Consider the following 11649-nt stretch of genomic DNA (forward strand, 5'->3'; position numbering starts at 1 on the left):
AGAGTTGTTATCTAGCAGTAAATGAGTGTGTTGCTCTCTGACTGATGACTGTAACCAGGAGCAGGAGCACACTTCATGGCACAACCCAGCCCTTTTGGCCTTCCAGTTGTTAAACTGCAAGAGAAAAACCCACAAACATTTAATACAAAAAAATCATATCATGGGGTTAAATTTCTCCCACATCCCTGGGGAGACCAGCACCATGGAGCAATGCTACAGAAAGTTGAGGAGCAATGCTACAGAAAGTTGAGAAGCAAGTCTCCCAGCATTACCATCAGTGACCCTCAAAAAGAAGTTGCAAGTTGTCCTTTCCAGCATCCCTGTAGGTGAGGGACAAGACTAGATCTGCCTGGCAGTGGGTACCACAGCCTTGTTTGTGGTAATTTTTTGTTTTGATCTTTCATAGAAGTTTCATTGACTGGGAAATCTTGCACAGATCTCCTCTGAAGAGCTTCATTTGTTTCAGTAGCCTTAGAAGTCAGCATCCACCAAAATACTGAAAGAATTATTCATAGTGCAGCGTTTTCCTGACAAAAACAACTCCTAAAATAGTGGTTGAAGTACAATATGAAAACTGTTCTAATAATCTAAAAATTAATCAAAATTATTTCTGAATATTATTTATTTCCCGATCTCTCAATATGATATAGTTCAAAAACAGATTCTTCAACAAATGCCATGCTTGCTCTAAAATTTGTGGCATTTAAAATGAACACAGTATTTGAATAGGAACCAACTGAATCAACTGAGAAAGCCATAGGAAGGCATTAAAAAGCATTCCCCATTTTACTAGTTTGCAGTAGGATTGGCAATAATAATGCTGTCAGTGTAGCAAGTATTCTTAAAAAGGGCATGGTGAAAGAAATGGATGGAGGGAGAGTAAAAAGAATACCTGTCCCTGGGACTGCTTTGTAGTCTTGTCCTGCAGAGTATTTGTTATCCATAAGGCTATAAATATTTAATTGTGAGCACCCTGGTTTTTTTAGCAGTGGTGCTGTTATTCAGTTTTTGCAGTTTTCCTGGCTCCCCATAGCTCCACCTTGCTCCATGCTAACTTAATATTTACCTGAAAATAACCTGGAAAAGCTGTCATCCTGCTGCTGATTAGAACTTGCCAAATGTGCTCTGCTTGTTCTCAGCTTTAAAAAAAATAAATGCATATTTAAAATAATAATTTCCTCCAGACATTCTGTTAGGAGACAAAATATGACCACAATTTTATTGAGGCTTTACTGACTATCTTGTGAAGTGAAATTTTAGCCCAGAGTATCTAGCTGTCTAGGAATCTCTGTGCAAAATTAGTTTCTCAAAGGTTTTGACATAAAATTTGATAGATATTTCCTAATAACTAATTTTTTTCCTTAGATATTAATAAATAAAAATTCCTACAAAAATATACCAGATGCCCTGACAATCAGTGTGTATAATGCTGTCCACCTTACATAGCTGAATTAAAGACAAGTAGATTCAATCAGTAAACTAAATCAGTAAGTACAACAGATTTTTAGTATCAAAGAAGATATCTTGCACTATCACACAGTTACAAAAGCATAGCTAAAGTGTGAAAATAGCCTTGCTGATTTATTTTCCATCAAATTAATTTGTAGAGGAAGGTAATTTCTTAAGTAGCTCAGGTTATTATTCTTTTCTGTGTTAAACACTTGCACATATGGAAAATACTATCGAAGAAAAAATGGTCTTAGAGCTACAAAATTAAGTACTCAAATTTAAAAAAAATCCCAAACAATTAAGGTTATCCCTGAAACTCGAGACTGGCCTATTGCAAAACATCATGGCACTGTCTTATCTCATTCTATACTGCCTTCACCATCTTTCCATCCATGTATTAAGCATTGCATTGCAACTTTCCCTTTGAATTCATCATTCTATCCATACTCTAGTCACTACCCACTATGCAGCCCTTGCTCCAAAGTCAGAATTATTATTTTCTTATGGCTCTTAGGTGTCTGAGTGCTTCACAAATGCTGTGTTCTTTTAGGGACACACAGTGAATTGAGGACATGCTTTATCCTCCCAAACAAAAGGAGCCGAGGTGCGGTGAATTCCAAAGCAGTATTTCTGAGAGTTCCATCTGAGACATTTTCATTTGTCAGAATCATAATCATGCCTTATGTGTGCTACAAAGACACCTTGTCAGTAAGAGCATCTTTCAAGTCTGAAAACCAGTCTAAGCCTCTGGGTCAGGCCATTGTAGTCCAATGTTACTGGAAGAGGTGTCTGTCTGTAGACAGCAGAGTCTGAGTGGTCGATCCCACCCCACAGAGGGCTCCAGGAGCACTTGTTTTCCAGGGCAGCCATGGCCTGCATTGCCCAGCAGGTCAGCTGCCTTCTTTCAGCCCCCATATCACCCACTATGTGTTGCCTTGCTCATTCAAAATAAGAAAATGTATCAACTATGCAGCATTTCTTTCATTGTGCCAAACCAATTCATGCCCAGAGCAGCAGGGAAGAGAACAAACTGAAGAAAACAGGGTAATTTCATGCTAGGACCACAAAATAGGGGATGCTCGTGGAGGTGATGGTTTGTGAGAGGAGAATAGGGAAATAAAAGTGGCAAACCCCCTCAGTTGCAGCACTCTGTGCTTTGCAGCATAACCTTGTACTTTCGTTGCTGTTTCAATCCTGTAATTTATTACCACAAAAGGGAAAGCAGAACTACACCCCCAGCACAGGAAACTCGGTTGTGTGGCATCATGGTGACACCCCAGTGAGTCACCATCCGAGCTGCTGCCAGGGGGTTCCTCACAGACCTCTGGGACCTCTTGAGGAACAGTGAGCAAAGCTCCTTCACTTCCTCAGCCAGCCCAGCATGGGAGGGAGAGCTTTGCCCTCAGATTTGCAGAGGAGCGGTGGATTCAGGACTGAGGGAGCAGCTCAGAGCTCTGCAGGAAGCTGTGCTTTCATGGTCCTAAGCTTTTCCACATATTCCCTGTAACCATGACCCCATACCTCTTGTTCTCTTCCTGTCCTGCCTGCTCCCTTCCTCTCCATTTTATTCTCTACACATGTTGGGCCCAGCTTGTACCTCTCAGACTTTTCTAGGTCTCCTTGTCCCACAGTCCTTGCACCTTTTTCATTTCTGCAGTCATGGGCTAACCCCAACTGGGAACTCAGCCCCACCAGCCACTGGCTTTCTCCCCTCCCCAGTGGGATGGGGGAGAGAATCAGAAGAATAAAAGAGAAAATACATGGGTTGAGATTTAGACAATTTGATCAGGAAAGATCATGCACATGCACAAATAAAGCAAAACAAAGAATTAATTCACTAATCCCCATGGGCAGGCAGGTGTTCAGCGATCCCTAGGAAAGCAGGGCTTCATATCCCACATGATTATCTGAGAAAACAAACACAATAACTCCAGCAACATCCCCCCTTCCTTCTTCTTCCCCCAGACTTTATTGCTGAGCATGATACCTTATGGTATGGAAAAATCCAATGGTTTGGGTTGGAAGAGACCTAAAAGATCACCGAGTTCCAACCCTCTTCCACTAGACTGGGTTGTTCAATGCCCCATCCAGCCTGGGGTGGGCATCCACAGCTTCTCTGGGCAGTTCCCTTGGAACAGTTAAGTCAGCTCACCTGGCTGCATTCCCTTTGTGCATCCTCGGCCTGCTTGCTGCTGGGGTGGGGTGAGAGGCTGAAAAAGTCTTGATGATGTGCAAGCACTGCTCAGTGATAGCTAAACCATCCCTTTGCTGTCAACATTTTTTGTGTCACAAATCCAAAACTGAGCACCATACGAGCAACTATGAAGACAATGAACTCTACCCCAGCCCAAGACAGCACCCATCTATTTCTCTCACTAATGAGGGCTGCCAATGATGTACCTTCTTCCAGATCTCCATTTCCACAACTTTTGGTCCTAATTAGTTGATTTCTCACCAAACAACTTTATTCTCTGTGTTGCCTAAGACAGGGTGATCACTCAGGTCAGGGCACAGACTAAAGTTTTGCTGTGCTCTGCTCAGGCCCCAGGTTGCAGGTGTGGATCTGAGCCTTGCCTGACTTGCTTGACTCACAGCAGCAGAGGAGAGCTGTGGTTGCAAAAAAAGAAGATACAGCTCAGGCTGCCCCAAGCTGCAAGCTGGAGATACTTGGTCTAGGGTGAGGCAGCTGTTGGAAGTCCACCACAGTGCTGCCTGTGAGGGTCCCCTGCTCTGCCTCACATCTTCCCTGAAACACTGCTTTTGTCTCAGAAGAGTTATGGCTTTTGTAAACATGGAGTGCACCACTCATATCTTCTGCACCACTCTCATACTTTCTTGCACTCACAAAGAGCTTTGCTGTCCATTTTTGAGCAGAATCACACTAGATGTAAGCTTAGGCAGTCACTTCATCCACCACTGATATTCAGCCATCTTGAATCTAAAATGTGGCAGATTTATAAGAGACAGTCTTTGCACATGGGTTCTTCCCAGCAGACATCAATGCATTGTCTTTTCAACTTAGGGCTATAATGTGGGGCAGAATAAGTCTGAAACAGGGAGGAAAATTATACCAGGGTCTGACACAGAGATCCCTCCCAGCCCTTTTCTCCTACCAACCCTCCTCTCCATTTGTCTCCCCTAATCTCCATCTCTTCTTATGTATCATGACACATTTTACCTATTCTACAAATCCCACCTCATTGAACCTAACTCTGTTAATAGGCAGCTTTAGATTAGGACATCAGTTACTATTTGCTAAACTACTGCAGGAGTACCCACACAGAAAAAGTACAAGCAAGAAGCTCTCAACTGCAGAAGTCTGCCCACACAAAAAGTCACATAAAGTTTGATTGCACTTATATTAAATTATTGTGGTAGTTTGAAGTTTTATGAAGCCATATTTATAATAATGTCATTTTAGTACTCTGTACTTAAACACATTAGACCTGATTCCATACAGTAGGTAGTTGCTATTTGGGAGAAAATAACCTTCCTTCTCAGATGTGGCAAAAAGCTTTTTCATAGCAAAGCTGTGGCCACTAGAGAGTATGTATAAATGAAAAGGTAGTATCTAATAAAATATATATAGCTGGGTACCTTTTCCAGACTTTTGCAGTACATTGCTTACTATGAAAATGGAATGTAATTTAGGGTTTCTCTTTTTAATAGGATAGGGAACAATTCAGATTCTTGTTTACAATTAATGTCCATCACATGCAAGCTACTTCACATGGCCAGTCAAATGATGGTTTTAGTTCAAGGATGAAATATGAAGCTATCTGTTTGCAGATTGTTAATTACTAGAGCAATACTGAGCTTCACATGCAGCTTTGGTTCCTAAGATATTACCCAGAGGTCATATAATCTACTTGTATGGCAATGTAGGTATTTTTAGTGATTTACAATATATGCCAGGTATTGTCTTGACCAAATTTTAGATTAAATTAATATGAGCAGTTAATACAATAACAATTGGAACCAGCATTAGGTCACCCAGCTGAAGAGGTGAGAAAATAGAATCATTTTTTTAGGGCTATTGCTGGCTGTACATTGTTGACTGCTAGTTTGGGAATTTATTTCATCTCTTCAGTTTTACTCTATTAGGTTGGCAAAGTCCTCTTACCTGCAGATTTTCTAATGAATTTGGTATACTTCTTGCTGAGTGAATTGGTTGCTGTTAAATATTTCAGTCTGGGATTTGACCCATTTTGCAAATTTATCACCTTCCAGCAAATTTTATCTCAATTTTATGTTTCCAAATAAGAAAAGTTCATCACTCTTTTCAGCACAAACCAGCAAGAGCATCACTCTGTGATCATTTTGTTCTGTTCCTGCACTGACAGCTCGGTGCCCATGAACTCTGGCAATTAGGCATGATTAGCTGAACAAGGCAGATTCATCATTAGCTCAGAATTTCTTTGATTCTGGAGATCTAGGTCAGACAAAGTTTTACAAAATGAGGCTTTGTGGTTTAACTTAATTTTGTATTATAAAAAGATAAGAAAGATTTAAAAGGAAAAAGGTGTTACTGACATAAACAAAGGTAGAAAAGCCTGACTGATGGACTTAGGGAGGAATAAAAGATGAGTGTGTTTGGCAAAGCACTCACATAGAAGAGCTCTGCTGAGGATGATGAGAGATTTCTGTAGAGCCAGCTCTGGGAGAATCCCTGCAGAGAATAGAGGCAAGTGGGGGCAGAAGTGTGTGAGGGAAGATCTAAAATAGATAAAAAATAGATGAAACATGCAAATGGCCTTGAGAATGCAACCTACTACAAATTATAGCAGTCCTGCTGCAGAGGCAAAGCTGCCACAGCCTGCGTTAAGCTGAGCAAGGGTATAGGGAACAGTGACTTGGGAGGAGTGGGATGCAATCCTTTGTGTTTCCAGTTCCAGCCATGACTAGGGATGGCTTGGCTTTCTGCCTAGTCTTCAAAGCTGACTCTGTCTCTTGTGCTGCAATCCATGTTTCCAAGCTGGGTACTACTTTTTTAGGGTGTTTGCTCTATATCCAGTTATTCCCACATGCAGTTCTCCTCAATTTTTAAAATATTAACAGACCTGAGTTTAGGACTTATCTTACAAGGGACTAAGCTTGAATATGAGCTAGTTGATTGAAAGCTGTCAGATAAGAGCTTAAAACATATATGGAACACTTATGAGTGGTTTAAAAGACAGAACTATATTTTTCAGTTCCCTTTTTAACCTCTAGCCCTATTTTTCTATTTCATGCCACCAGTTTTAAAACTAGTGAAACGGAGACTATGAAAAAGGTATAGCAGGTACCAAATTAACACTTAGTGGCAAAATCAAGTGCAAGCACTTTCCTCATTTTGAGTCGTTTAGGAAATAGTCCAGAGAGAGGAATATGGTGCAGAAACATCCAGCCCAAGTTCATTGGTTCAGATACGACTTGCAAGTTGAGGTACTGCCAGCAAATGTCTGCTCTCAGTCTGCAGAGGAGACCTTCTTGTAATGTTACCTCACCTATGGTTGCCTATTTCCCTTTCCCAGGGGTGGCTGTGGTGGGGGACCTACTGTCTCCCAGTCTGGTGCTACTCCAGCTGCTAAAGAGATGTCTGTCCTTGTTTTCAGCAGGCTGAGGACACACAGCAGTGACTTTAAACAACGTGGCTCTGCAAGCCACCCTGCAAACAGAGCCCAAGGCTCCACGTGGTGCAGTGGTGACCAGGGGCTGCTCGAGCAGCAGGGTTTGGCCAAGTGCCCTGATTGTCACCCTTTGTGGAGGGGCAGGGACTCACTGCTGTGGGGTGACACACATGCTGGCCTATATTGTCACCCTTTGTGCAGGGACAGGGACTCACTGCTGTGGTGGCACACATGCTGGCCTGCATTGTCACCCTTTGTGGAGGGGCAGGGACTCACTGCTGTGGTGGCACACATGCTGGCCTGCATTGTCACCCTTTGTGGAGGGGCAGGGACTCACTGCTGTGGTGGCACACATGCTGGCCTGCATTGTCACCCTTTGTGGAGGGGCAGGGACTCACTGCTGTGGTGACACACATGCTGGCCTGCATTGTCACCCTTTGTGGAGGGGCAGGGACTCACTGCTGTGGTGACACACATGCTGGCCTGCTGCAGACTTGGGCCCACCTACCTGCCAGGCACCACTCACTTCCTGGGCAGGTTTTGCAGCCTGTGCCAAGCACAGGCAGGGGAAGAGCCCAGCCCAAACCAGCCATGAGAGCCCCACACAATGCTCCAGCTGCTGGGAATTATTTGAAATCCCTTCTGGCTGTTCCACAGGACTGGGCTGGAAAAAGAGATTTATTGTTATTGTTGATACCAACATTCATGCAAACAGGCTGGTGTGAGGTCCCCACTCACTGCTTTTATTGTCCTTCACAAGGAAGTCAGCCATGGAGCTGGTTCCTTCCAAAGCTTCTCTGTGCCCACAGGAGCAGAGCAGCCACCAGGCCGGACCCTGTCACCATCTGATTGCTGTCCCCAACCCAGCACCTGCGGCTCACTGGCCCTGCACCCAAATGCCTGGCCCAGGAAATGTGACAGGACATTTGCATGCTGGCAGGTGGGGAGGACTGGGGGAAACTGCTCAGCAGCTCCCAGTGCTGCCACCTGGGATACAAGCACAGAGAAGGAAACACCTTACGGCTGGATGCTGGCAGTACACAGCATCATTTCATTTCATTTGTGAATGAAACATCAACAGCTGAACCATCAGAAATTGGCAAATTCAGGTTTAAACTTTATTAGTGACTTCTCTCTTATTAATTAAATGAAACACCCCTATCTCCCTCTGTCAGGACCCAGGACATCCCTCTGGCTGTGCTGCCAAGACCCTGCCAGGATGCTCAGAGACCCTGGCACAGAGCCCAAAATGCCTGTGGTTTTGATTATGACCCATGGAGCAACTTACCAACCTTACATGAAGATCTGCAAGCCATGACAAATTAAGTAGAATGATAGTGAATTTATCACTAGGTGAAAAAGTAGATTTTGGGGTTTTTAGAATGGGGATTCAGAGGGGCAAGATGGAGGGATCTGGGCATGTCCAGCCTTTCTCCTTCTTCTTCTTGGCCTCCATCTTCTGCTGTGATGTTGGCGCTTACAGATTGGTTTAGAGTAGAAGCTCACTGTCTAACATAGGTGATAGGTATTGGAAAGTAATTGTAAATACTGTATATGTAGTTTTTAGTATAAAGACATAACACCGCCCTGGGGCAGGCAGAGTGACTGGACTGTCTTGCTGAGCAGACGTCAGCAGGACAGGAGAAAGAATTTTATAGATAAGATACAATAAACAACCTTGAGACCGAGAAATGAAGAGCTTCTTCAAGCTCTTCAAGAAATGACTTCTTCTTCAAGCGCCGGGCTGGGAAAAGAGACTTTCCAGCTCTTCTCGGGGTCACTCTGACAAGCCAGAGCTCCCAACATCCCTCTGATCCTCAAATACTGTATATTTGATATTCATGTGCAGAGGGAAATTTTACACCTTTAAACCTCCCCATCTCCCAGCTGTTTATGTTATCTCAGTCATACAGTTCACTGTTTTTTCCTTTCTGGGTCAATATGAACATCTTTAGTACTTTTACAATTGGTCTCTATAAAAATTAACAGGAAAACATATGCCAGAAAAGAATGGTCATTTAGATCAAGGGGTAATTCTAGAAGGACAAATGGAGGGTCCCAGGGTAAACCTACCTTGGAAATTAAAGTTTTCCTGGCATTGGAATAATGGCAAGGATTTGTGGCAAAATTGTTGTTTTTCCTTTGTCCAGCCAGTTCCCCTTTCCTAACTGAAAAGTTGTCTCATTTTTTTGGCTTGAATTTGGCTGTAGATTTTAAATATTGTGTAGCAATTACAGATCATGCTCATTATGCCCACAGCAAACTAAGCAGCAGAAGAGCTTTCAATCAAATCCATCAAATTCTGGCTGTCTTATGCAGCTCCCTTGCTTTGTTTTTGGGTTTTTTTTCCCAGTTAAAACACCCTGAGTGTTTTGCAGTGATGCTATTAGGGAACTGCCTGCCTGCATATAAACAGCATTGTCACATTATTTCCATATGTCCAAGTGATTAACTCAGCTTCTGCCTGCCTTCATTTTGTCTTTTTTTAGATAACTAACAGAATTTCTTAAGTGTGTACTCAGGTCAATGAGCTCAAGAACTAATGGTCAAAGAGGGGGACTTACTGGGAAATAAAAAGAAGAGCTCAATAAGGATTTATGACCCTCTGTCTGGTGAGGTTGAAGGCTGATCTGAGGCAATAGTGACAGGTATGCTATTATCATATGCCAAATATTTAATTTTTTGCTGGAACAAGTTCGATAGTGACAGTTGACTTCCCCCAGGGCAAGTGGCCTCTTATGGATGTTATCTTCACTGTCAGCCTTGTTGGATGTCTTGAAGGACAAGCTGAGACCTAATTGGGAGCTGGATAGCAAAGGGCTCATGCATAGGGATCAGCCCTGGGCTGTGGGTAGGTGGGATAAGGAAACCTGGTGTTATGAGTTCCAGGCTGTATGTGTTATGGGGTAATTAGAAGATTTCAATCTTCAGGGGTCCACAAACTCTGTTATCCAAACAGTCATTTATGAATTATTCACAACCCACTTAAAAAGATAAGGAAATTAAATATAAGATATATGCACATAAATCATGGTGAGATCTTCCCAGTTCCTGCTGTGGCCAAGAATGAAGCCCAGCTTTCATTACTAGCTCCTTTTCTCACCCCTTTCTAACTCAGAAAACAAAATGAAAAGCAAAACATCAGTTTTGGAGCAAATATATTTGGGTTGGTCACTCTTCAAGATTAATATTATGGAGGAGATTGACTATCACATTTATGCCTTCACCCATAAGTGGTTTTTGTGGGTTTTTTTCTTCCTTTAAATGAAAATGAACAAAGAAATGAAATGCAAAATGTGGAAGTGAACAAGTTCCAGGATATGTCCAAGAGAAGTTTCTAATCACCTCATTGTGCGACTGTAGGGTTAATATAGAGTCATATAAAATATTTTCTCTAGTTAACTCATACCTTGCAGACTATCCAGGGACCAGGTTTTCAAAGTCAGAAATATCTCAGTTGAAAAGAGAACAGCAACTGCAGAATGGCAACTATTCTGGAAAAACATCCAGCCTCTTTTCAATGCAGTGCTATTCTGTAAATCCAGTGCCCACCCGGATCATGTTAGAGGATGCAAGGTCACAGACCAAAGGAACTTCAAGAATATATCATGCAATAATCTCCTCAAGGAAAAGGCATGTGTGTCTAGCAAGTGTCTTGTCACTATTAAGAAATTGGTAAATTAAAATAAGAGAAACAACTGTGAATGGTGCTATAAAAGAGATCCAAGCATCAAAGAAGGCTCAGGATCTGGGGTTTGGCTAAGATCCTAAAGACAGTCCAAAAAGCTCTGTGGATGGCTCAGTAAATTCCTAGGCATCAGCAGTATTTGTAGGCAACAAGATTGGTGTTTCAGTGGGATTCAGTGTATGTACATATTTTATGATATGGAAATACTGCAAAATCATTTTACATGGCTTGATCTGCATGGCTGTGATATGACACTTTCATGGATGGCTAAATGGGTGCACCCTATTTGACACAGTGAAATAGTGCAGGTGCTCACTAGTGTTTGGATTAGCTCTTACCAATGCTGTATCTCCTCAGGTATAATTTGTGTTAACAGCTGATGTGAGCACTGAGCACTTGGGGCTGCACTGATGAGGTCAATATTTCCAGGTGCTCTGCAATCCTATGAGGTGCTGAGAGATTTCTAGTGAAGTCAGTGAGAGGGAGACTGTCAGCCTCTGGCTGGCTTGAGGCTTTGCAGAACACAAATTAGGTCCTATCTACTTCTCTGCACTTTAGCTGGAAATGCTCACTCCTTCATGCTGGGTAGTTATTGCTCTGCTTTATTGTAGCTTATGAGAAACTAACAGAGTAATAAGAGTCAGGGTTTTTTATAATTGTATTGGAGTAGTGATTTAACAGGACATCATGTTTTTCTGGGGAGACTTTACAAAGCTTGTTTTAGTAATTTGGAATGAAAACACACAAAGCAGTGCAGTCCTATTACCCAGTTAAAGATCATTGGAACAAATACACAACGTCATATGTAATTGAGTTGGACGGCTTATTTATTTGGAATAAAATACTGAAGAATTGCTCCAATTAGACTGATGTTTGTCCAGACCATCTTTGTGGGACTTGAAA

The sequence above is a fragment of the Melospiza georgiana genome, chromosome 6, assembly GCF_028018845.1.
Source record: "Melospiza georgiana isolate bMelGeo1 chromosome 6, bMelGeo1.pri, whole genome shotgun sequence".
Taxonomy (NCBI): Eukaryota; Metazoa; Chordata; class Aves; order Passeriformes; family Passerellidae; genus Melospiza; species Melospiza georgiana.